This window comes from Phoca vitulina, unplaced genomic scaffold, assembly GCF_004348235.1.
Source record: "Phoca vitulina isolate PV1807 unplaced genomic scaffold, GSC_HSeal_1.0 scaffold18, whole genome shotgun sequence".
NCBI lineage: Eukaryota > Metazoa > Chordata > Mammalia > Carnivora > Phocidae > Phoca > Phoca vitulina.
The window spans coordinates 19,542,082-19,567,729 of NW_022589721.1; the positions used below are offsets into that span (position 1 = coordinate 19,542,082).

The 25,648-nt window shown below is 48.8% G+C and overlaps 1 protein-coding gene across 7 annotated transcripts in view; it reads right to left on the minus strand.

Annotated features, from left to right (window-relative positions):
- MTSS1 (MTSS I-BAR domain containing 1) overlaps positions 1-25,648 on the minus strand; it is a 158,586-nt gene that overhangs the window by 53,959 nt on the left and 78,979 nt on the right. The window contains exon 1 of one of the 7 annotated variants that reach the window (XM_032415758.1): positions 10,583-10,774. The exons of the other annotated variants lie outside the window; for them this stretch is intronic. The gene's annotated coding sequence lies outside the window, so the exon portion shown is untranslated. Of the gene's footprint in view, positions 1-10,582; positions 10,775-25,648 lie in introns of those variants that run through there. 7 annotated transcript variants of the gene reach the window in all.

Consider the following 25,648-nt stretch of genomic DNA (forward strand, 5'->3'; position numbering starts at 1 on the left):
GTAGGTTAAGTAAACCCAGGACAGACAGCACCCGGCCGTGAATGCCCCCACCTGACAAGCAGACAAACCCTGCACTCAGGCTACTCCTCCAAGCTCATTCCTCAGAATGAACGGATTCCTCAAAGCATGATGCTAGTGCACAGGAGCTGAGGGGGTGTTTCTCTGGCCCTAGAAGGATAGCATGATTTCTGATTGCCCAAGACGAACAGCAGCAGGCCCTGCTGGTTACGCGTCTGCACCTAGTCCCCTGGCTACCCCCCAAGATCCGCTCAGGGTAGCCCAGCCGAGCTGGCTGTTGTTCTTAGGAGGTTCCGATCTGCGTTCTGAGTTGAGCCCAGAAGCCATCCCTAGCGACTGTTTCAGCTCTCCCTGCAACCCGTGGCATAACCCTGGGCAGCATCCACTCTGAAGCTCAGCACTTCCTCCATACAGGGCCAGCGAGGACTGAGGGATGTAATCCTTGCAAGTAAGATGCTGGGCACCGGTGCAGGCCCTACACATCCAAAGTACTCATCGACCCTTGCTATCGTCATGCTATCAACATTCAAGACCACAGCTGTCTGACGGCAGATCTCTTCCCTCGAGCTTCTCTGCAGGCACAGCTTCACACATGTCCCTTTCACCTAAATCTGGTTTTGGATTTACATCCCACCTCACTGCCAAATGCATTTCGGTTTTCTGTTTAATGCTTCAGCTGCAGCAGAAATGTCTGTAGTGACCAATTAGGAGGAAGCGGTCACTGCCTTCGAAGACGGCCACTGAGAGGCCCTTTAAGCCTCTTGGGACTGATGTGTACGGCTCATAGGTGGTGCACTGCCACGCTCCAGAGGACACCACGCCCACAGACGGTGAGTCACGGGCCTCCGAAAGGCTGGTTTCAACCCCAGTCAAATCCAGAAGGAGATGGGAGTGGAACCTGAGTCACAGCACTGCCAGGTCTGCTGGCCCCACCCTCTCCTTTCTTTTCCCTTGGTCTGTTAGCAAAGTTTAAAACAGACTGGTTCACTCTCAGCAAACGGACAGCTTCCCCCGCCCCAGACAGCTCGGAGGAAAGAACAGGGTGGTTATCTGCTACTGAAATCTTGTTTAGGTGGAGACCAGGGGCTAATGCCGCTGGTCCACCCCATTTGTGAAAAATCATCCGTTACGTTCTCAGGAATCACTTGACTACGAATGAAGTTACAACACCTTTTGCTCTCCTTTGCGGATGGATGAGTAGATTTCTTTTCCTGATGTACAAAGGCCCACTCACCTTTGTCCTCATTACAGGGAAGGAAGAACATCTCTGATTTCCAAACCAGTGGCAGCATCACCAGCAGACCCCAACTTACCAAAGAGGTGCATGTTCCAGGAGACTGTTTGTATTTGCTGTTTCAAAAATGGAGACACTTTTTTTGTTTCCCTGCAAAGAAATAATGCCTCGACGGCAGTTCTCAGGCTAGCCCACACACGTGACCCATTACATACCTGAGCCTAGCACTATGGAACTGGACCAGTCCCGCCACAGTGTGGCTGTGGGAAAAAGTACTCAGTTTCTACGTGGGTCATGGATTTTAGTGGCAAGGAGAAAAGGGTGGAGCAGAGGGGGGAAGTGAAGAGCCTCCTGCATTTGAAAAGACAATATTCCTCATGTGTTTTAATAGACATGCCACACCTACCATGCACAGACGCTAGGATTCGTCAATAAAATGGTCCTCGCTCTAAAAATGGCTCACAGGCCCCTGGTACAAAATGAGAGGTACACAGAAACGGATGATACCATGTGTGAGATCCCAGATTTGGGGGGAAGAGCTTGTCCAAGCTGAGCGAGCCAGGGCCCAGCCAGGCTAAGACAGTGTGCTGCTGAGTCCAGAGAGTGGGGAAGAACCAGCAGCAAGAGGGGACAGGCCTGGGGGCCTCCAGGGAGTCCAAAGTGACTAGAGCATCTTGGATGGAGGGGCAGTAGTCAGAGGATGAAGCTGGAGAGATAGGCAAGAAGAGGCCTGGCCTTGAAATGGCCTCAGCAACAAGGTTAGGCTGGGGGAGAAATTTCACCCCAAGGCAAATGGAGAGCCATGGAAAGGTTTAAAAGAAGAGGCATGGCCAGCAAGCAGAAGGAACCCAGGCCCATCAATGGATGAATGGATCAATAAAATGCGGTATATGCATATAACAGAATATAATTCAGCTTTAAAAAGGAAAGAGAGGGATGCCTGGGTTCAGTACCCCACTCTTGGTTTCAGCTCAGGTCATGATCTCAAGGTAATGGGATCAAGCCCCAGATCAGGCTCTGCGCTCAGCGGGGCGGGGGGAGTCTGCTTGAGATTCTCTCCCTCTGCCCTTCCCCCACTCACGTTCATGCTCACTCGTGCTCCCTCTCAAATAAATAAATAAATCTTGCAAGTATCTACAGCTGTCCAATTCATGGACACAGAAAGTGGAAGGGTGGTTGCCAGGGGCTAGGGGACAAGGAAAACAAGGAGGTATCGTCTAATGGGTATAGTGTCAGTTTCTGCAAGATGAGAAAGTTCTGGGGATTGATTATATGACAAAGTATAGACACTTACTACTACTGAACTATATATACTTAAAAATGGTTAAAATGGCAAGAAGGTGGTCAATTTTATATGTATTTTACCATCTTAAAAATTAAGATAAAAAAATTTCAAAAGATTTCAGTGATCTCATCTCAGCTTCCGCTTCTGCTCTGGGAATGGTTTTGGAGGAGAAGCTAATGCAAGAACAGGAATGTGACCCCTTTTCCTGGACCAGATCAGCCTGGGGGCCCCAGAAGGAGTCATTAAGAATCACAGGGCAACCTGCTAAGCTGTGCACCCTTCTCTCGTCAGCCTCCTTCGGGCTCTGGCGACCTCTGCCCTTCAGAGTCCTCCTGTCCCTCCTCAGCGCTCTCCCCACTGCCAGCATCACAGGTGACAAGCGTCAGGGCTCGGGACGTTATCGGCCTCAGATCAAATCAGGACTGCAATTTCCCATTTCCACATTCAGGGTACAGATAAGCCAGGCCTCATAGGAAGACACTCGACAGAACATGCCAAGGCTCTGCGTGACGTCAGAACGCTCCGTGAGGGGCCCCAGGCTTGAGGGTGCAGCAGAGAAGGGGTCACTGCAGTGAACTGGGAAACCGAGCCTGTGTTCGCCGGCGTTCGGGTTGACTGGGAAGCGGGCGGGGGCAAGCGCATTAGCTCAGGGCACCTTCTCTTTATGTGGGTGTGGCCTCTGCTGCAAGTGTGTTTATTTCAGGTAGTAAAACCACCCCCTGGGCGCTGCTCTGTTCCATGAGCGTGGTGGCCGGCGCGGGTCATCTGACATCCTCCTGCCCGGGTTTGGCTGCTGTGACTCAGCCCCCACAGGCGAGCACAGGGGATGGGAGACGCAGCAAGTAAGACCAGGGCTACTGTCAGAACCCATGGCCTCATGAGAATGAGATAAAGTACACCCGCGTGACACGGGGATGACAGAGTAGGGGAACACGGAAGGAAGAAGGGGGAAGAACAGGGTCCTGCGAGCGCCCCCCGCCCCCACATCCTCCAACAAATTCCTTCTCTGAGTCTGAAGTGATTTCTGCTGCTACAAAGCAGGCTCTCGACTGATGATATCCAGGAGAGAATTAAGCCCTTCTCATTCACCCCTGGAGCAATGAGGCATTTAGCTATTGAAATCTGGACTGCTTTTCATTTCCATTTCTGAGCGTCTTTATTTTTTTTTTAAAGATTTTATTTATTTATTTAATTGACAGAGAGAGAGAGACAGAGAGAGAGGGAACACAAGCAGGGGAAGTGGGAGAGGGAGAAGCAGGCTTCCCGCGGAGCAGGGAGCCCGATGTGGGGCTCCATCCCAGGACCCTGGGATCATGACCTGAGCTGAAGGCAGTCGCTTAACCGACTGAGCCACCCAGGCACCCCCATTTTTGAGCTTCTTTAAAAACAGGGATTGATTAGCAAACAATTCAGATTAACTAGCAGAAATCCACACCTACGGCCTAGCATTTCATCTGCCCTCCAGCCTGCCACAAATACTAATGTTTTTCCAATCAGGATTATGTAAGTAGGGACCCACAGGTGGAAAGGCTGTCCACGCACAAAGGGAGGGCAGGGTGTCTCCTCTGGCACAGAGTTCGAGGGACTTAAAGTCTGTGCCTAATGTTCCTCCCAGGAGTCATTCCCAGAACACTGGTGGCAACAAGATGATTTTCAGGCAGGGCTCGGCATCCGGTGAGGACGTCCTCCCTGGAGGTGGTGATGTGGCCACTGGGCAGCCCAGGCCCGGAGACCAGCAGCCGCCTCCAGGGGCCCAGGACTCTTGCTTCCATTTCCAGGAGAACAAGGACTCACCAAACGGCCAGTGGGGTCGCAGGGTTCCCAACCGGGGGCCGGTGGCAGACTTTTGGGCCCCAGTAGGCTATTAACTGCATTAACCCATTTACCTTCATTTTCCTGGCCTGTCAAGTACGAAAGACCAAAAATTCTGTTCTTCCACTTCTTACAAATGAGAAAACCAGGGGATCTGTAAGGGTCCTTGAAAAATCATCGGGTACTCCATAAGGGATCTCACCTAAACCAGAGATCTGCAAAATAATTTTTTTTAAACCCTATTTTGAGTTCAGATGTTTTACAGAGAAAAAGAGGTCCAGTGCTGGCGGGGGGGGGGGGGCGGGGCGCAGGGGAGTGCCGGGGCCCCTCATAGACTGTTCTCTACCCCAACCCCCTAGGCACACCTGAGAGCTCACCCATCTGATAATACCACTCAAAATTTAGAGCCTACCCTCATTTTAGGGACCTCAGAGACCTAAAGAAGTCAGCTGACAAGATTTACCACCACCTTTTACACTCCTCACTCAGGGTGGGCAACCTTATGCTAGGCACTGTATATACTTGATTTCTAATATTCATAACAGCTGTGCTTGGTGGACATTAATATTCCCACTGTGGATGAGGAAACTGAGGCACAGAGACCAAGGCACTCATTCCAAGAGGTAGCCTGGCGCGTTGGCCCTCACCCAACACCAACTGTGTTTTGGAAGGGGGATTCTTTGTTGGGCTACGCATGTTTCCGCAGTCTTGTGCAAAGTGTTATGTAAAAGTACTCCTTCCAGACTCCTATGTAACGATATTCTCAAGCTGCCCGTGCACAGAGAGGGTAAGCAACCTGCCACGGGTCACACAGCAAATATAAGGGAGCTGGGCGTTAGACCAGATGTGTACACCTCCAAAGGCCGTGCTCTTTCTACCAAACCCCACTGCTTCTCTCACCTAAATCCCTCAGACCGCCACCTAGGCCTCAGGGGAAGCTGCAGAGAACTGGCCACACCACCCTCCGGGTACCAGGGTTCACAAGCGAACAGACAAGTACCCACAACACACTCTTCTGTTTCACCACATTCCTGGCTTTCTTTCGTGTCAAGAGTAAGCCGCCGCCGCAACGTTCCGCGGTATCACAAGACAGATTTCCAAAGAGGAGGTCACCAGGGCAGCGAGCCTGCGCCAGTTCCTCCATATTTGATCTGCAGTTGACAAAACTAATCCTCGGACAGCTGGTGGGGCAGAGACGGTGACCCTGTTCCTAAGGCCACACGTGCTCCGAATGCATTGTGACCAGGCTGAAGGATGGCAAAGCAGCAGGAAGCCTCGGCCCCTTCCTTTCATTCCAAAGGGACACCTCGTGAGGGGTTTCGGGCCCGTGGCTTCCCCGATCGGCTCCGCAGGGACCCTGGTGCCCAGCAGCTCTCCGTAATGCGGGTGCTGGCTTCAGCCTGGGAGAGCAGCCTTCCCCAGACCCGGGGACAGACAAAGGAGGGAAACAAACAAACAAACAACAACAAAAAAAACACACACACAAAAAGCAGCAACCGATAAGCAAGCTGAAATACTGTTCTAAGGAACAAAGGGGAACAGATGCAAGACGGTCTCAGACTTGACAATGACTTTTGCAGGCTCAGAATCATTTGACAATAACAGATTTATAACATTTGGGGGTATGATGGCTGGGAGGGGCAAGGATGAAGTGCTTTGCTCCGAATGACTGGGATAGATGTTTGCTAAGTTTATCTCAAATTTTCTTGTACGCGTTAACGGGAGGTAATTAGCATTCACGGGAGGAGGATTTCACCTGAATCTGAGAGAGTTGACATCTATTAAAGTTAACAGACAAAAAGGCAGAGCTGTGAATGTTCTCTGAAGCTGGCACCTGAGAGTCTTCACGGAAAGCAAAATCGGCACAAACTGCCAACACTGGAGCTCCAGATGACAGGCGTCCTGGCAGCTCCCAAATGCCCCCTCCTCCCTTCCGCCACCTCTCGGCTTCTGGACACGCTGTTCCCTCTGCTGGGACGGTGCCCTGCCTGCTGGCTTCTATGCACCCTTGTGACCGTGCCTGGGTGTCCCCCAGCCTGAGCGGCACTCCCAGAGCTCTGCCTCCGAGAAGCCCCCTCGCCGTGTGAAATCTGCACCCATCACCACCCGAACGCTGTCCGGCCACGGTCTCTACTGCTTCTCTCCTCCATGAGATGAAGCTTCTTGCAGGTGGGGGGGGGGGGGTGTCCTGCCCACTGCACAGTGCCTGGCCCGAGCAGCACTCAACAAAGACTTGCTGAATGATGGAAAATGGGAAGGAAGAAATCACCAGAAATTATGGGGGCTGGGGAGCGTCATTAAAGACAATGGAAATGCAAACGAAATAGATCGGGTTGATCTTTCTAGACTTAAGAAGAAAAAAAAAAAAAGCTTTTTACAGTCTCCAGCTGGCTAGATGTAAGTACGGCAGAACTGAGACTCATGGAACTGGAAGGGATCCCGGGGTCACATGGGCCCATATCCGCATAATGCAGGGCACACGTGTCGGCCTTGTACCGAGTCGAGCACATCACTGATGCTCTGTTTTCCTGGCAGACGCTGCTCCCCGAAGAGCCATAAGCTGCAGGCCTGTTTTTCTGTAGAATCACAGTACACAGATTAGAGAATTTTTTTTTCTTTCCACTGCTTCAACTTTCTATCAACTCCAACAGATGCAAAAAAAAAAAAAAAAAAAAAAAAGAAAAGAAAGAAAAAAAATCCACAAAAACTTAGAGGCGTTAGGACTTCATACTCAGAGGTGGGCATTTTTGTCCTTAGGGAAATGGAAAGTATCTGTCTTCTCTAAGGGATCGCTTTTGCTCCCCCCTTCTCGATGGGTATTCGTGCAAGGCACCGGACTCACTCTTTTTTCATTCCCAAGGGTGCCCCACAAGGTCTTGGCACACAGTGAACATTCAAAATCTTTCCGAGTTGGTCTTTTACCAACAAAGACCGAATGTCGGCCACACCCATTTCACTTTTGAGGCCCTCTCCGTTCTTCTCCTGAAATTCCCATCAGAATGGTAGAGGGCAAAGCACTTTTGGAGTCACCTAAAAAGTTAATTATGGCCAATCACTTTTATTACTAGAATAATAAAGCTAGGATCCAACCATTGTGTGAGGAGAGATGTTACTTTGTACGTACAGCAACGGCGCTCTGAGGAAAGAAGAAAACACAGCAATTTTCCAACATATTTCCTTCTTTCTGCATAAAAACTTAAATTAAAAGGCAGAACAATGAAATTTCAATGCCTCACCAAGCTCTGATGGTACAAATGAAACCCTATCTTGAGTGACTGGACACGGAATACGGTTTCTCCAATTGAGCACAGTTGTCCAGTTCAAAGGTCGTCCTCACCCACATTCCAGCCCCTTCCCGGCATCCCTCTGGAGAAGCAAGATGAGGGAAGGCCAAAAATAAAAAAAATTGTATACACACACACACACAGAATTATCCTGATCGCCTGGAATCCCTTCACCCATAAAGGCAACTTCTATCTTCCTTCCCACACATCCCTTTCCTTCCCATTCCCCACCCAAACCCACAAGGAAGGAAAACAATGACACCACTGCAATCACCATGACTCTGACCTTTAAATGTTTAACCAGGGATCTATTTTTTAAGGGCCAGATTAAAAAGGCAGGTGATTAGTTTTCAACATGAGTCACAATATCCTCACGGCGAAATAATTCAATTAAATATTTAGTGGCCTTAGGTTTTGTTTGAGGCACTGTGTATGTTGGGGCCTTGTTGGCCCTGGCCATGCTCTCCCGAGTGCAGAAAGTCAGCTCCCAGGCAGAGCGAGTTGCTTAGATGAGCGCAGGCGGCCCTATACCAGACCTGGAAAGCAGGCCCAGGAGCAGGAAAGGGACGGGCATCGGTCACCACAGCCCTGTGGCACTGTCTCTCACATCACACAGAAGCGGAGGCTGTGACCTCTCACGGAGAACTCCTTACTAAGCCTTGGAGAGCCCCGAAGAAGATTCTCACATGGGTTCCTGGCACTGAACTGTAGGGTTAAGGTTTGGGTTGGGTTTTGCTTCCCTCAAGTGACACGCTACTATGAGCTGGTTTTACTCTTTCAGTTGAGAAGACTCTCCCTGAGTAGCATCCCAAGAAAATAAGGGGAGGGGGCCTAGGGCAAGGTCAGAGAACAGACAACCCGTCCCTGTCCAAGAACAGGACGACGGTAAGAACGATCCAGCCTGTCCGCCTTCCTCAGCCCTTCCAGGACCTGGAGCCACAGGGATTAGGTGAAGCATTCAAGTGCTATCTGTTCCAGAGGACTGAGTCATTGAAGAGCTCCCCAAACTACTTGATGTGCCTGTTTCGAGGCATATGGGTCCCCTACTGAAAATGTTGAACTCCATCTGCTATCATATGAACTCACACCAATGTTTATCCTTCTCATGAAGACCCCAGGGACTAAACTGCATGCATTTGTGTTCACACATAGATATTAAACGTGCCCTATTTCCCCAGATAGTTTCCGTTAAGGTATCGATCAATCACTTTTGCGGGTGGCAATAATGAAAGGTTAAAATTACTGGAAAACGTGGTGAGGCTCAATTCTGTGAACACCACATTTTCTTTTTACCAAACACAAGTCAATCTGGCACCCGAAATAGTTGGGTGCCCTGACCCTCTCCCAAAACAACTATTTGCACAATGAACTTTTGTTGAATTAACAAATCATCCTCAAAGAGTGAAGTTTATAAAATTAACCATTCGGTTTAAACACCTGACTTTAAAACAAAGCAAAACCCCACAGAAAACAAAGAGCATCTAAAACAAGGAAGCATCTTCTAAAATGTGCTGCCCTCTTGCCCTTCCCTGCGGAGATAGGAAAACGGTCTCTCCTCCTCTTGTCATCAACTCAAAGCCATCAACCATTGCTTCCTGTCGGTGAACAGCTAGGCACTAGTTAGGCCAGCTTAAAACAAAGGGGAGAGGTGCACTCACAATCTCCATTTAAGCTTGCCAGCCAGCCATCGTGCATGGATTCGAGAAGGCTGGACACCATGCAAAGGCCGGACACCATTTGAAGGCCTGCCAGGACCTGAGAAGAGTAAGAGGGCCCCTGCTCTCAAGGGCTGGACCAGAGTGGGAGAGAAAGGGACATGCGTGCGCCGTTTACTATCATCAGTTCCAGAAGAGCACCAAACCAAATGGCACTGTGTGTCGATGGCAAGGGAGTGCCATTTTTAGAGCAGGGCAGGGCCTTTTTCCTGAAAGACCAGCTGCCCACGTTGTAAGAGGAGAAATGGCGAGAGGTAAGTATCAGCATTCAGAGTGGAGGTGGCCAACGGCAACCTGGTCTCGGTGGTGATGTGCCAGAGAAGCAGAAAGGGAAGGGGTGGGCACAGGGGAACTGCAGGGAGCGCCGGCTATGAGCCAGCCAGCACGAGAGTGATCAAGACGCAGGGCCAGGGGACCTTCCCTGAGAGGGCCAGGAACAGACACAGAAATCAAGAGGAGGCAGTTCGGTTTGGCAGAGTCTCAGGTGCCACCGGGTGGGGACCAATATCCCTGTACTGTGCCAGGTACGTGGATGGCACTGAAATCAGCGTCTGTTCGGATGGATGGAGACCAACCAGCAGACGGCTGGAGTAGGAGATTGGGAGCGAACCCAAGGAGGTGGATTTGCCCAGAAGAGGGGAATGTGGGCACCGGAATTAATGTGGCCTACACACAAAGCCGTTTCCTGCCTTCCACATTACAAATGGCAGATGTCTAGCAAGTGCCTGGAAATTTCCTGACACTCCTCTCATAAATACTATCAACAACATGCTCACATTTCCCCAGCTACAGACCTCACAGCTGTAACGGGACGCGGCCCCAAATGTGTCAGGGCCGGGGTGTGTGGATTTCAGATCCAAATATGCAAATCACCCCCTTTCAGGGAAATGGTCTGGTGGGCGGGGCTTGGGAGCCAGCAGGAGAGTAAATGGGAAGGCAGGTGCAAGTGGTCCTCATCTTGTTGAGCAGTATGGAGGGCTCTCGTCAAGGCTCTGCCTCCCTCTGGTTACATGCCCCTAGAAAGGATTTTTCTGAGCCTCAGTGTGATCATCTGTAAAGTGGGACTCTCTCCAGGCCTTAAAAGACTGCAGTTAAGGAACCTGTGAGCGAAACCTCAGGAGAACACACCATAAAATGGTAAAGCCCTCCACAAGAGCCAGAGATTCTTGCCAAATAGCAGAAAACTTCTGATCCTTGCGGTGAACCTATCACAACAATTCTGACTCATTCTTACAGGCAGAATTCGGGTCCAGAGAAATGAGCGCAGGGTTGAGAATTTAAGGACCACAAAAGCTGAAACTTTAGACAGACCAGCACTTTCGGACACTGATTTTCAGTTTTCCAACACAGGCGGCTTTCACAGCAAAGTTCAGCTGGTACAGACCATCTGCTTTCGAGGCAACTCTACGCCCAGAGGCAGCCCAGTCCTGGCTCTGAGAGAGAGAGAGAGAGAGAGAGAGAGAGAGAGAGGCCAGTTAAGGCACCCACACACAAAAACTGCAGCTTTGAGAATCGTGAAAGGGGCTTAAAGGCTCCAGGTGCGCTACGCTGCCTTCCTTAAACACATCTTGTTCCTTTTATTTCTTGATGACCAGCCTCCCAGGCATGGCTACAGAAGGGGAAGGCTACACAGCCATTTTGATGAGCACATCCTCATACAGAGCAGTTTCCATCCAAGAAATCCAGACGACAGGATCACATCCCTGCAATGTCTCTGCACCTCTCAGCTGGCTTACAGGGTCTGTTTTCCATGGTCTGTGACTCTGGCTGAAGCACAGCGAGCACCTACTATGTGCAGCAGAGCACTGGGGAGTCTGCTGGCAACAGGAAGGGAGAGACTGTGTCTCAGTATGACTCCAGGGCACTGTGCAGGCAAGGATGATGATGGGGATGAGGATGAGGATGATGGAGGAGGAGGGGGGTGCTGGCAAAAGCAAAGACCAGTGACCCTGAAGGGCTGTGGGAGAGGGAGGTACAGGGCGTGGGTCTTCCACGAGTGGAATTCGCCTCTCACTACACAGAACCATTCTAATGTCTCATAAGTTCTTATCTTGGGAACATTCTTCTACACGCAGTACGGGGCTGGTTCAGCCCACTGACAAGTTTCTCAGCTGCCGTTTCTGCCGGAACACTTGAGCTAAAAGATGATCCCATAGTCAAGGTAGCCCCAGTCAAAAGGACCTTGAGAAGCATGAAGTCCAGAAATTAGCCATCTCGGCCACAGAACAGGGCAGGTGGGGATGGGGAGCTAGTGAGGTTACATTCTGTAAGGCAGTTTGTTGGGAGGTACCCCATCCGCCAATGGAAAAGAGGTGATATGAAGATGCCCCTGGTGATGGGATGGGGGGATGAGAAACGACCAGAGCCCAGCGCGAACAGAGCAGAGTGCCCCAGCAAATTCCATCCAGAATATCTGCTTGCAGGTTTCTTCCTCTGCGTGTGATCCCAATCTCTGCTCCAGGAGACAGCAGAGAAAGGAAGCAAGGATCGCGTCTCCCTGTGACTGACGCAGGGTCTGATGATGCACGCAGCCCCGGTGCTAAGACAGGTCTCCCGAGGCATCTCTGGATGTGTGCTTGCAGCCCCTGCCCAGCCTGCACGCTCGGGTCAGAAGCAAGCCTGCCGTGGGTACTGCATCCCTCCCGAGTGCTACACTCATTCCCATTTCCTGCGAAGCAGCTGCAGAGCCCAGGCCAAAGTCTGCACAGAGAAAACGCTCCGGGGCCTCAAGAGGCTGCCACCCTGTTCTCAAAAGAGAAAGTGAGGTTGTGCTGATCTCCTCTCCCACTCCCTGGCACCTCCGACCTCTGTCTGACCTTGGTGTCTTCGTGGTGCCTTTGAGCCGTCTGAAGACCTGGAGTCATCTTAAACGATCTAAAACTGGTGCAATTAAGTTATTCTGTTAGCACTCAAAGGATGAGGGCTGGCTATCGCGGAGAAACTGGAGCATAATCATTGCATTAGCTAACACTTACTGAGCACCACTGCATACATTAGGCACTCGGCACTTCCTCATCTCCATGACCCCACAAGGCAGGCACCTCTACTTCATAAAGGAAAAGACTGAGGCTCACAGAGGTTATGTCACTTAACCACGGTCACAAAACGTGAACGTGTTGGGGCCAGGATTCAAACCAGAACCATCAGATTCCAATCCGCATTCCCAAGTCCCCCATAACACTAAGCCACGGCCAAGGAGGAGAGGTGACGGAACCAGGAAGACGGGAGGGTGCCAGGAAGCAGTCACAGAGGGGCAGAATGGGATTGGAGCACCCTGTGGAGCCATGGGTCCCCCAGGCACCGTCGAGCAAGGCACATAGGAGGACGTCAGGTGCCAGCCCAGATGTCGGAGTCTCCACAGGCAACAGGAAGCCAGAGAAAGCAGCACAGGAAAGCAACGTGAACTGCACTGTGGAAAGAAAACCGTGACACTGCCATTTCCCTCAGACAGAACCTTCCCGTGGCTAGAACACGAGCTGGGATGCACAGTACCGCACAGGCCACCAAAGGAGCAGACGCCAAAAGCTTGGCAGGGGGCAGAGGGGCGCTTCCTGCCCCAGTCAGCAAGCGTGAACTCCACCGGCCTAGCGGCTCCTGGTCATCTTGCTCTCGGATCATGTTCCCCGGAACACAGCACCAATTATCTCTTCCAATTAAACCACCGCCACAGGATCCTAAATCCAATGACACCAACCAGCAGCAGGATGCTCACTCAGCTGCGGGCTGGCATTTATGACCCTGATTAGCAGGAAGGCTGTGTTTCCTGCTCCCCATGGCTCGCCCGAGGAGCCGGGGACGGCAGGTAAGCCCAGCAGGACCCTCCGCCTCCCTTCCCCACAGGACCCCGGAGCAGGGGCTCTGGAAAAGGGCAGATCGTCCCTGATGCAGAATCCATCCAGAGAAGCCAGGGCTCATTTACCATCACGTCTGCTGTCCAGCACCACAAGGCTGTCAGGATGCACCAACCCCAAAAGGGGGTTCTTTCCCCACTGACGATGAGCAATTTACAAAACCTCAAGTTACAGGCATTTTGTGAGCTAAGAGATTCCTCTGACCGGGTGTGCACTGATGCGCCGGACACTGCGAGGAGCACTTGACATAATTTCATTCAATCCTCATGGCAGGCTCTGAGGCAAGTGTGCTCTTACCTCCCCTCCATTTTGAAGACGGGGAGCCTGAGGCTCCAAGAAAGTCGCCCTTTGTGGGTAAACCCAGGAGTCAAACCCAGAGGGTATCCGGCCCCAAAGTCTGCATATCAGAGCCCCATGACACCATGGCACACTGTGACAGTAACATGCATACCTTTTATGTAATCCTAGACGATCTACAAAAAAGTTTTTATTCACCAAGAAGGTCCGCAGGGGCAGGAGGACAAGGAACCAGGAATGAGAGCTAACTTACGCTGAGCACTCATGAGCGGGGCCCAGGCCTAAGCTTTGTACACACGTTAATTCGTGTTAATTCTTCCAACAACCCTGTGAGGAGGCACTGTTATCATCCTCATTTTACAGAGGAGGAAATGGGAGACTCGGGGAGGTCCAGTCGCCTCAAGTCACAGCGCTGCAGAAGGCTAGGGCCGGGTATTTAGCTCAGATGCCCAAGATCTGCCCGCTGAACCACAGGATAGCTGGGCTTGGGGAACGCCCCTCCTACAACAGCCCCTAAAAGAGCAAGCTTCTCTGTGCCCAGGCGCTGAGACAGCCAGCTGGCCTCCAACAGGAGTGTCCTCCTGTCCTGGTGTGTGGGCGCTGTTTCCATCCCAACACAGACACACAGCCCTCTGCTCAGCCTGCCTGACCAGAGAGTCCCTTCTCCCAGACTTCACCTACAAGGATTTCCCCTACTTCCTCAGTGAATCATCCCAACGACTGAAGCTCCCTTTCTGAGCAAACCACAAGTTTTCCTTTTCATCTTAGGTGTCACCTTTTTTTCAAACGTATTATGCACGTTAGGCTTTGTGTCAACAAAGCCATCAGCAGACAAGTGGGCCTTCATGACGCGGACGGCTGTCAACCCCTCAGGGATAAGGGTAGCAACAGGCGGGAGCGGGGACAGAGGGAAAGAACTGGAAGGAGAGGACGCTCAGAAAGGACTGAAGGGGGGAAAAACGGACACGAAAGGCCACGGATATTTCCCATTAATTTGCTTTACAGAGACTTCACATTTACAATTGGGTTTCTCCTGGTGATTCTAAGGAAGGAGGGAACACCGTAACTGGATCTCCTTGCTTCACAGGTACTGGAAGTGAGATTCAAAAGAAATTAAGCCAGACACCAGGTGGTGTAGACCCCTGCTACACAGGGCGACCCACGGATCCACAGCAAGATCTGGGAGCCTCAATGCAGGCTTCCTGCCCCCACCTCCCGCCTGCATTTCCGCAAGACCCCAGGTGATTTGCAGGCACTTTAAAGTTTGAGAGGCGTTGATCTAGAGCACAGCCTTTGGGGTCAGAAAAATCTGGGTTCCAGTTCTGGCAACACTACTTATTTGTATGGGACCCAGAGCAAGCTCTGTAGCCTGCACTCTCTCATCTGGAAAGCAGTACCTACTTGAAAGGTAAAGTAAAAGTAAGCAAAATAAAGCAGTTGGCTGAGCTGTCATCAAAACTTGAAGGCAGAGCCCAAGTCACCAGATTTCGCCTCTTGTCATGGTCATCACCTGTGGTCATGGCACTCCAGAGCCTGCCTGACACACTGCACTCACTAGTGTGTTCTTAAATACACAATTTAACACAGCATCATCGCCGACAGAAAGCTGCCAACCACGCCTAGAGCCAAAGACACACTTGTAGAAGGAAAGGAGATGACTAGTAGTGGTGCTTAAACATTTGGTCGGCCCAAAGCTTTGCCCTTGAGCCTGAAGCACCTCAGAGACCAGGTGCTTAAGTCAAAGACGAGGAAGCCAGCAGAGGGGGGACAGGCCAGCAACTCTGGACCCTGATTCCAACAAGCGGCCACCGCTGGAGGCCCTGAGGGCAGCCCAGACCAAAGGTCACTACCTGGACATACAAATATCCCCAATGACACAAAATGTCCTTTACTTCCAGAGCCAGCAAACACAACACACCGATTTCACAAGAGGTGAGCCCTTTAGGGCACTGGAGGCACGTAACACATACAAAGCAAAGATAGGGTCTACGCAACAGGGTCCCAACACCTCTGCCCAGGTCAGATCCTATCCTGGCCTCTGCACCTCACTGCACACCTGGCCTGGAGTCCTGGTCAACGCTTGCCTGTCCTTTACTCAGCTCAAGGCACACCATCTCTGTCCTAAGAGGTCTCTGGCCCTGTGCTGTCCACTTCACTCCCCAAATCACTCTCAGGTTCTTATCGTGAAAGCCCTAGGTCTGCTGGCTGTCTCTCTACAGCTCAATCCTGTTCAGCATCACTCCCCTGCTCAACCCCATATAACACCTCCGACCCCACCATGCCCTTGGGTGGATCTACTGTTTAGGGTATCAACCCACAGTCCTTCAAAGGCAGAGGCTCCCAGCACTGCCCGCCCGCCCACTCCCGGTCTTCTGCGGCAGCCCTTGGAGGGACAGATCTGGAGTTTGCCGGGTGGGGTTGTTATTTGTCTGGTTTGGTTTTAACAGAAAGTAAACAGAACGGGGAGAAAGGGTAAGGAGCGTCCATGCTGCCTTTTATCAGCACACGCATACCACAAACAAAAGTCGGTAAAAATAAGGTGGCTCTTGCTACAAACTCGGAATTTCTCCAACCAAATGGTGGTTGTCGTCTTAAAAGCCAATGCTTTAATAAACCTACTGTTGGGCAAACACTTTTGAGAAGTCCTATTTTAAGAACAGCACTCAGAATTAGGTTCATAAGGAACTGGAGAAAAGCGGTCCTTCGACTTGAGAGTCAAACGCTCTTCTGACCATAAACAGTACTGAACAGCTTTGTCATCCACCCTGGTCCCAAGACTTGGCCCTGACTCTTGCCGCTAAAGGGAAAAATTAGGTCCACTCTCAGTACATGAAAACTTACCATAGTAAGTGGTCTTTAAAATAACATTTGTTGATTCTAATTTGATATTGTGTTAAGTTCTGATGGTGATTCTAGAAGAGGTAGCCCCCAAAATCTGAGCAGTGTCCAGGTGGAGCTGATGGGAGCTGATGGAGCAAGTGGAATTAGCTTCCAGAGATAATTCATTCCTTCTCTCATACTTCAAGGTGTGATCCAGATCTAAATTTATGTATGAAGATCTAAGTTATTCAAAATGACAAAAGAGCAATGTTCTTCTCTACGTAGCTTCCTTTGAGACCAGTTCGAAGGTTAATATAGAGGCCAGTCTTTACTTAAAATGGGAGCTATAAAATGTCCCAATCCTCCCCCCAATGTTTCTTCATGCCTCTCTTCTCTATCCTCTCAAACCACATTGTATAAATATTTACAAATATGAAGAGATCTCGATCTGTCACCAAGGACACCAAAGGGGTCATGACAACTGGAAAATAAAAGTCACCAGCCTGATTTTCGTGATCAACTGACGAGAGCAGCAAACCTTTACATTCCCTTGACCTAAATCCTTTTTCTCCCCTGTTGCTGGAACAGACAGCATTAACAGCACCTAGCAGGTGTACAATCCACACCCTTGGTATCTGGAGTGTGGTCCCTGGATCTGCAGCAGCAGGCCCTGCCCAGGAGGCTTCACGGACATGCAGCACCCCGGGCCCCCCCTCCCCACACCTGCTAAATCAGAACCTGATTTTTACAAGATGCCAGGTAATTCCTATGCACCTTAGAGACTGACAAGTGCTGTTCTCTGTGAGAACCTTAAAAGGTAGCAAATGACTTTTTAAAAGTCCTAATGAACTTTGTAGTTTTACAGAATAATAAATTCTGACTCTTGGTTCCCCATCTACTAAAAGGGAACATTGTACATTCTCCCTGGGTCTTTACCCTCCGGACACCACTTCCCTCCTCCTCCCTCTTTCTTCCCATAAATAAACCTCACTTTGGGGTTAAAAAGACAGGAGGAAAGAGACAAATGCAAAGAACAAGCCGCAGGACAGAGCTACTCTAGTCTGCTTGGAAAATAAACTTGCAAGGTGGGAGGAGGGAGGATGCACGCGGAATCGCCAGGTGCAGTGCTCCCTCCTAGCAGCATGGCCGTGGTCCCTGAAGTTTGAGAAGACTCAGGACTTCTTGATTGCACGGCTCAGCTGTAAATGTATATGTAAACAGAGAAATGGGTGATGCCTGACATATCCCAGCCAAATGCCCAAACATCCCCGTTCCTCTAAAATCCCCTGTATCCGCCCCCATCCAGAGCACACGAAAATCCTTATTACAGTTGGCGACTCTGATTAGCAGCTTCCCGCTTATCTCCAAACTGCCAAGCTAAGCTGCCTGAGGCGAAGAGTGGCTGATTCATCTTTACACCCTCCGCAGCACTGCAAGATCTGGTAGACAGCAGGTGCTCAATCATTGCTGCTTCGTGGATGTCCTGAACTGTCACTGTCTCTCATGCAACTGCCCTGTTTTTAGGTGGAACCAAACTTAATTTGTGACTCCCAGATTTCCATTTTATTAGATGGTTAGCATGCTTTCCATCTGGCTGCTAAACAAAATCAGGAGAAAGGTTACCTGGTCTCAATGTGCTCACCTAGGCCAAATAAAATACCCTGCTACATGCACCAAGTATCTGAATGAGGGAAGTCGACACTCGGCTCCTAAGGTTAAAAGACACAAAGGTTAGCAGGTCTGTTGTCAGGCTCCCCGGGGTTTTAAGCACACAGCAGCCCTGGATAAAGCTCGGGATGTAATCACAGCTACGGCCAGATTTTTCTTTCCTTCTTTTCTACCAAACATGTTTTGAGACTCCACAAATACTAGGCCAACGTAACAAAGGTTATTAACTCAGGGAGCTTGCCTCCCAAAAGTTTTCCGAAGGGCAGCCGCCATGACATGGTCATCCTGACAGCTAGGACAAATGAAGCTTAATTTGCTGAGAGCCTTCCCTGTTCATTTAGTGCCATCACTGGAGACTCATGGTCCCCACGGAGGAGACGCACCCAGATGTCTGCTGAGAGCCACGGATCTCCCAGACCAAGAGTCTCCAAGCATTCCCGTTCAGTGAATTGAAAGCCCCAGCCCCGACGGAGCAGGCCCACGAGGAAGGGGCCTGCTTCACACCTGGGCTCATGGGCCTCTCTGCCCAATCATGACCTTGCAGGACCGTCTTCGAGCCTCTTTAGAAGAACCTGCAGGTCACAGTATTTGCTCTGGGCAGGGAGCCACCTCCCTGTGCTTCTCTAAGAGTCATCCTGGCTCCCTTCAAGACGAAGAGTTCGGAGGAAGACAGCTAAATTTTAAAATGAACTTATTTATTCATCCAATCCAACCCAAGGGTCTATTTTGTAAAAAGGGAACAGGGAAATGGGGTGGTAACCAAGGCAGGAAACAGAATCAAGGGAGGTTTTGGATGATGACTTTAAAGTCACCCACAGCTAGTCGTGAGGGAGGGGTGTCCAGGGGGGAGGTGCCTTTGTAGGCTGGGGTCAGGGGTGCAGCGCCAGGAAGCCCCCTCTCCCACGGGAAACGGGAAGCAGAGCACGGGGCTCCGTGTGGATGGGCTGGTGGTGGGCTTGGTATGGGCAGCTGAGCACTGAACACTTGCAGAAGGGAGGGGCTGGGGCATTTGCAAACCCCTAGCTGTGGCCCAGCTGCTGCTCCATGCTGGGACCTGCAGGAAGCAGGTGGTCGGCCATCTCTACTCGCATCCTGGCAGGAATGGAATTTCTGTGTCACATGTGGGCCTCAGATTCTTCGGCCAGAGCCACGTTATTCTGAGGAGTCTTCAAGCAAAAGGGTGATCTGCCCCTACAAGTTACAGAGCTGTTTTCATGGATACATTTTGGATGGATGTACCTGCTCATTCGTTCTTCTTAGGCGAATGTTTGAAGTCAGGTGGGAAAACTGCTGTGGGAACATGATACCAAATCAGGCTGAACCTTACCTCAAAGGACATCTGATCTCAGAGAAGGCTTACACACAAGTTAGATGAATGAAGGAGGGGAAGCACGTTTGGGAGTTTAGAGGAGGGAGATTAATTCCAGTTAGGAGGAACACAGAGTTTCCCAAACTTTACTGTACATAATAAGAATCACCTGAGAAACTTTCCCTATGGGGTCTCTTCCTTCTCATAAAATTCTATGATTCCTGTATCTTTTTAGGGAAGAAGAGGCCGACTCCCTTCATGGTATTATCATTTAAGAGGGAGAACGTAGCCTCTAACAATAAATCGAACAAAGATATTAATCAGAATTCTTTTGTCTTGTAGAGAGCCAAGGAAATTTCAAATTTCATAACTACAAAAGGTTTAAAGCTTGAACACTGCTGCCCAGTTTTCAGGGTCTTTTTCTTCAATCAGTGGAGAAGACAGAGTCAAGAGGAAACACAGAAGTGTTTGTGATCAAATCCACTACTGCTGAGTGGAGCTTCAAAGGAAGCCCAAATCATCCAAAAATAAGCTTGGAATGAGAAGAGTTCCATCTGAAACAGGAAAGGGGATCACACACAGACATTCCACTTCCAAAGTTCCTTCCCTGGCGGAGATCCAAGCCCTGTGGGCCACAGTCAGGAAATGGGAGGGTCCATGAGGAAAGAAGCAGACACCTGATCCTTCGAGCAGTTCTGTTCTCCTCGAGCTCCCAGAGAACTGGAAAAAGCCACAGAGCTAATTACCACCACTCAAGCATGAAGTGGAAATATCCCCCAAATGCTTCCCTTTTAATAACCTAGGAGTTTTTAGATTAACACCCATCACATACCTATTCCCTACCACTGTGGTCAGGACACAGGCGGGTGACAAGGACCTTGAGGCCACAAAAGAATTGGTAAGAGGAGGAGGATGCCTGTTTCATCACTAGGAATTATTGCTTTCGTGTTACAAGCAAACAAATGATAAATATCATTTTGGAAATATAAAGACAGACCCTACAAGGGAAAGAATTTTAATGAAGAGAGAAGACCAGTTTGAATTCATCAAAAGGCTGAACTGGCAAGTATGAACTCTACATTTTAACAAGAAAAGGACTTCTGGTTTTGAAATGCATCTACGGTGATGAGCGAGGTTAACCAGCTGTTGGCGGGCAGAAGGGCTAGACCACCTGCTTTAATGAAGCTATAAATTTCTCACAAGAGTGTGTCAACAAGCCCCTCTCCAGAGCTGTACGAGCATATGTGATCAGACAATCTTTCCAAGAGTACTGACTTGCTTCCCGGATTTCTTCTCTATGTAGTGTTAAGACTGTCATGGTCTAGGGGTGCCTGGGTGGCTCAGTCGGTTGAGGGTCCGACTCTTATTTCAGCTCAGGTCATGATCTCAGGGTCCTGGGATCGAGCCCCGTGTTGGGCTCCCTGCTCAGGGGGGAGTCTGCTTGAGAGTCTCTCTCACCCTCTCCCTCTGCTCCTCTTCCCATTCGCAAGCACATTCCCTCTCTCTCTCTCAAAAATGAGTAGATAAATCTTTTATTAAAAAAGACAGTTATGGTCTAAATGTTTATAAACTTGGAGTCTGCCAAATAAGATTTTTGGGGGGGGTACTTCTTGCCCCTATACCTCATAATCATATTAGTGAATGAGATAAACATTAGAGACCAGTATAACGAGCCTAGCACAGTCTGCTGACATTTAATGAGCACCTACTATGTGGAAAAGCACTTTCACATATACTACTTACTAGATGGACCCTCCCCAGCTGCAGTGCTGGACCCCCTCCCATTTTACAGATGAGGAAATTGAGTGGTTTCCCTTTGGTCGCACAGCTGGTAGGTGGGCCAAGCTGGGATAAGAACCCAGCTCTCTGGACTCCCAGCCCACTCACTGTTCTTCCACCCTCTGGCCTATTTCCCACCGAGCAATGGGAGGTGATGCGAAGAAATGCAGTCACTCCGGTTCAGCAGAAAGACCGTCCTGTCTGCTGTGATGGCTGTTTATTTTAAGAAGGCAGAGCAGGAAAGGACTCAGAAATGAAATATACACACCTTAAACAATTTACTTTAAACATTCATGCCCCAATCTTGTGATGAAGGGCCAAGGTCTTTTCTTTTGAGGATGGATCTGTTGACTGAAGTTCCATGGTCTTTCTAGCAAAACCACACCTGCAAGGTCCCAGTGCAACTTCCTTCAAGGAGAGTTTCACTAACTTGTAAAGCCAAGAATCCTCCTAGATTTTAACCACCACTGTGCCCCTTGTTTATTTATACTGATGTGTCTCAACCACACCTAAAACGACAGGAATTTTTTTAAAGATTCTATTCACTTATTTATTTTAGAAAGAAAGAAAAAGAGTGGGGGGGGGCAGAAGGACAGGAGCAAGCAGACTCCATGCTGAGCCCGACGTGGGGCTCAATCCCACGACCCTGAGATCATGACCTGAGCTGAAATCAAGAGTCAGACAGACCCCTAATTAACTGAGCCACCCAGGCACACCAGGAAATTCTTTTTTTTTTTAATAAAGTTGCTTTTCAAGTCTTTCCAAAACACACAATGTAGTTTTCAGAAAAACAACTTCTCTTCACACTTAGATTTCATAAGTTTATATAATATTTCATTCAATTACATAATCACAAAAAGCAAGTGCAAGTGGCAAAAACAAGTTTGGAGGGAAAAAACACAACTGCCCAGTAAGCACAGCACTCTCTGGGAGGGAGCAATGACAGCCCCCACGGACCTCAAGGACGGAAAGAGCAGTTACCCTGGCCAGCAGGCCCCCGGAGGCCAGTTGAGAGAGCTTCTATCACACACACCTGTAAGCACCTTGGGGCAAACGGTGAAAGTTTCCACCAGAAAGCAGAGCCGTTTCTCATGCAGCTGCAGCAAAAATTAAATAAGAATATGTAAAAGCTCTCAGCCCTGGCCTTGAAACACAGAACTGCTCAACCAACATGAGTTCCTTCTCTGTCTTATGTACCTTTCTTCCATAGCGCCTAGCAACATACTTCAAAGGGAAAGCTGTGAAGATGGATGGATGGATGGTGGATGGATGGATGGATGGACAGCCCGACAGACAAATGGTCTGGTGGAAGACCTAAAAACCCTTCAATTTAGTAACTTGTTTGGCTCAAATGGCCCAAATAAATGAATCAAGAAGCTGTATCCTGAATCAGAGTTTTCCCTACCCCATGATGAATGAATTCTAATTTTACCAATGAGCATGGAGAGAAAAAAAGGAAGGATAAAGGAAAGAGACAAGCAGAAGAGAATTGTGAAAGCATCAGTCCTGGATGGTCAAGAAAAGAACTGACTCGTTGGTAGATAAATCTCCCCCCCTTACCCTTCTTTCCAAATGTAGTTATTGAGAATGAAGCAACATTAGCATGGGTGTCACAAAGAAATGTACAGACGGCTAAATCCGGCATAAAGGTAAATTATTTACCTTTAATTTTCAATAAACAGCAAGTCTCAAAAGTTAAAAAGGAAATAGTTCCAGAAGGACCACCGTGTGGTTTGGTTTCAAGTACTTCCCATGTGCTAAACGGAACAGTTAACTGGAAAGATGTTTAAATCCTGAAATGAAGCAGGTGCCAGATACATGCTTTCAGTGATAGAAGCAATATGAATGGAAAAGAGGCAGAAATGGAAAGAAAGGCCCTAAGCATAGCATATCTTTTTTTTTTTTTTTTAAATGAATCACAGGAGATAAAGCATTCACGCACTGGAGATTTTTTGTTTACAAGAAGCTCAAAGTGCTTAGAAAGCCATACCTAAAACCTGGGAGGGGACACTGTACTCTGCGGAGAAAAACATCTCAGTTTTAAACAGGAGCCCCAAATCAACCTACCCCTCTCAGTGTCAGCTAATTCCCATCTTCTTTCTGACGATCCATCTTTGGTTGGTCCAACTGAGCTTTACAACTATTAAGTCTTAGGGCGCCTGGGGGGCTCGGTCAATTAAGCTTCTGCCGTCGGCTCGGGTCATGATCCCAGGGTCCTGGGATTGAGCCCCGCATCGGGCTCCCTGCTCGGAAGGAAGCCTGCTTCTCCCTCTCCCACTCCCCCGCTTGTGTTCCCTCTCTCGCTGTTTCTCTCTCAAAAAAAATAAATAAAATCTTAAAAAAAAAAAAAAACTATTAAGTCTCAGGGCGCCTGGGGGGCTCAGTCGGTTAAGCGTCTGCCTTCAGCTCAGGTCATGATCTCAGGGTCCTGGGATCGAGTTCCGCATCAGGCTCCCTGGTTAGCAGGGAGTCTGTTTCTCCCTCTCCCTATCCCCTGCTCATGCTCTCTCTCTGTCTCTCTCTCTCAAATAAATAAATAAATACATCTTAAAAAAAAAGAAAAAAAACACTATTAAGTCTCCAGGCATCTCCTTAGCTAATAACAAGCATTAACTCATCCAATTTGGGAATATGACTCTCTGAGGACAGCCTCACTTGTCTGTGTTTTTAAAAGACCATATGAGAAGAGTCAATGGCCTGTTGTTTCTCTAACCCTCAGCTGTTCCATCTGTTAAATGGGGATATAGTGGAACCTATTTCAGTTAGCTGTTGAGAGAACCAAAGATACATATCACACTTAGTGCATCCTGTACAATAACGCCTCGATCCTGCTATCATTCTCCTGCTCTATATCATTAACAAAAACACCAACAAAAAGGATCTCTGAACAGTAAAACTGGCAGAGTTGCAAAAAAAAAAAAAAAAAAAAAAATGGTTAACGCCTAGTCTCAATGAGATGCCTCCCCACCTGGTGGGGGATTAACTATCTAAACCCTTACGAAAGCAGCATTTGGCAACAACAGGAATGCGTGCTGCAGCATCACCTGCAATACTGAACGCTAGAAACAAAGTATAACCAACAGCCGAGAAACGAGAAACGGTTCAATAAATGGCTGTAATGCTCACATGAGTAAGTGTTTCTATTCTAATAATGAAAAAATTATTGCAATATGATAATTTAAACATTAATATCTGTAAGGGCGCCTGGGTGGCTCAGTTTGGTTAAACGTCCGACTCTTGGTTTTGGCTCAGGTCATGATCTCAAGGTTGTGAGGTCAAGCCCCAGTCCAGCTCTGCGCTCAGCAGGGAGTCCGTTTGAGATTCTCTCTCTCCCTCTCCCTCTGCCCCTCCCCTCCATTCGCGTACACACACACACCCTCTTTCTTAAAAAAAAAAAAAAAAATCTTTAAAATCTGTAGCCAAAACTTGGAGACCTTATATGTCATATATAAATATATTTAAAATATTACGCATTCACACAGTTAAATTATACACACACACACACATACATACACGCAGAAAATATGGAAAAATATTTGCAGAAGTACAAAATATTACGTTAGGTATTTCCAGATGGTGAAATTACAGGTCATTTTTATACACTGTAAAAAGATAAGTGCGCTGTGTTTTTGAAATTCTGTAAAAAGAGTTTATTTTAAAAATCAGGGAAAAAAATTTATGAAGTATGTGTGACGAGGAGAGGAAAAAGTACATTAGAGATGTCCCACAGCCCATTTCCATGAAAATGAACTGGAAGCACATCATTAGGAGCTAATACCTGAACACACAGAAAGAAGGAACAGAACAGGACCCTCTCAGGCCCACAGCTTGAGCTACATTAAGCCTGGAGTCATTTCCTTTAAGACCCAGGCACATGGGCATTGCTCATTTTCATGTACCATTATTTGTGTGTTGACGGGGGTGGAGGTTGGGGGGGGTGGGGGGAGCCTCCCAAACCTCAAACCACATTTGAATGCATAAGCAACACACAGTTCTATAGCATTCTGGTGGTTTCCCTGGCAACCTTATCTCTGTCTTCTTTTACCTCAGCCACAGATGATACAGCCTTGGTCCTACAAAGTCCCTGAGGTCACTGCCCACTACAGAGTGGCCAACCATGGTAGGATGCTCACTCGCTAAGAAATCCTAATTAACAAATTTGTTCACACCAACTTCATGCCACAACGATTTTAAAGAAGTGAATCTTGACCATCTGAGTTCCAAACTGTCTGAACTTCCTGTTACCAAAATTTAATTTTAGCATCATCTAAACATAATTAATCTTTCTCACTAAGTGAAAGGAAAAAGGAAATCACATTGAAGTCTCCAACTTTACTAAATAGTACAGTGTCTAAACACATACCTGCTGTTTCTACCTCAGGTCCCTTGAGTAGCAAGTTGGCGCGCGGGGGAGGGGGGGTGCGCGTTGTTCCAGACCTAATTTTAACAGGTGAGTGTCAAACTGGAAAACCTCCCACCAGGGGTGGTGAGCAAGGCTTTGACATCTGAACACTACTGACAATATTATAAAGAAGCCAGTGGAGGGGCGCCTGGGTGGCTCAATCAGTTGGGCGTC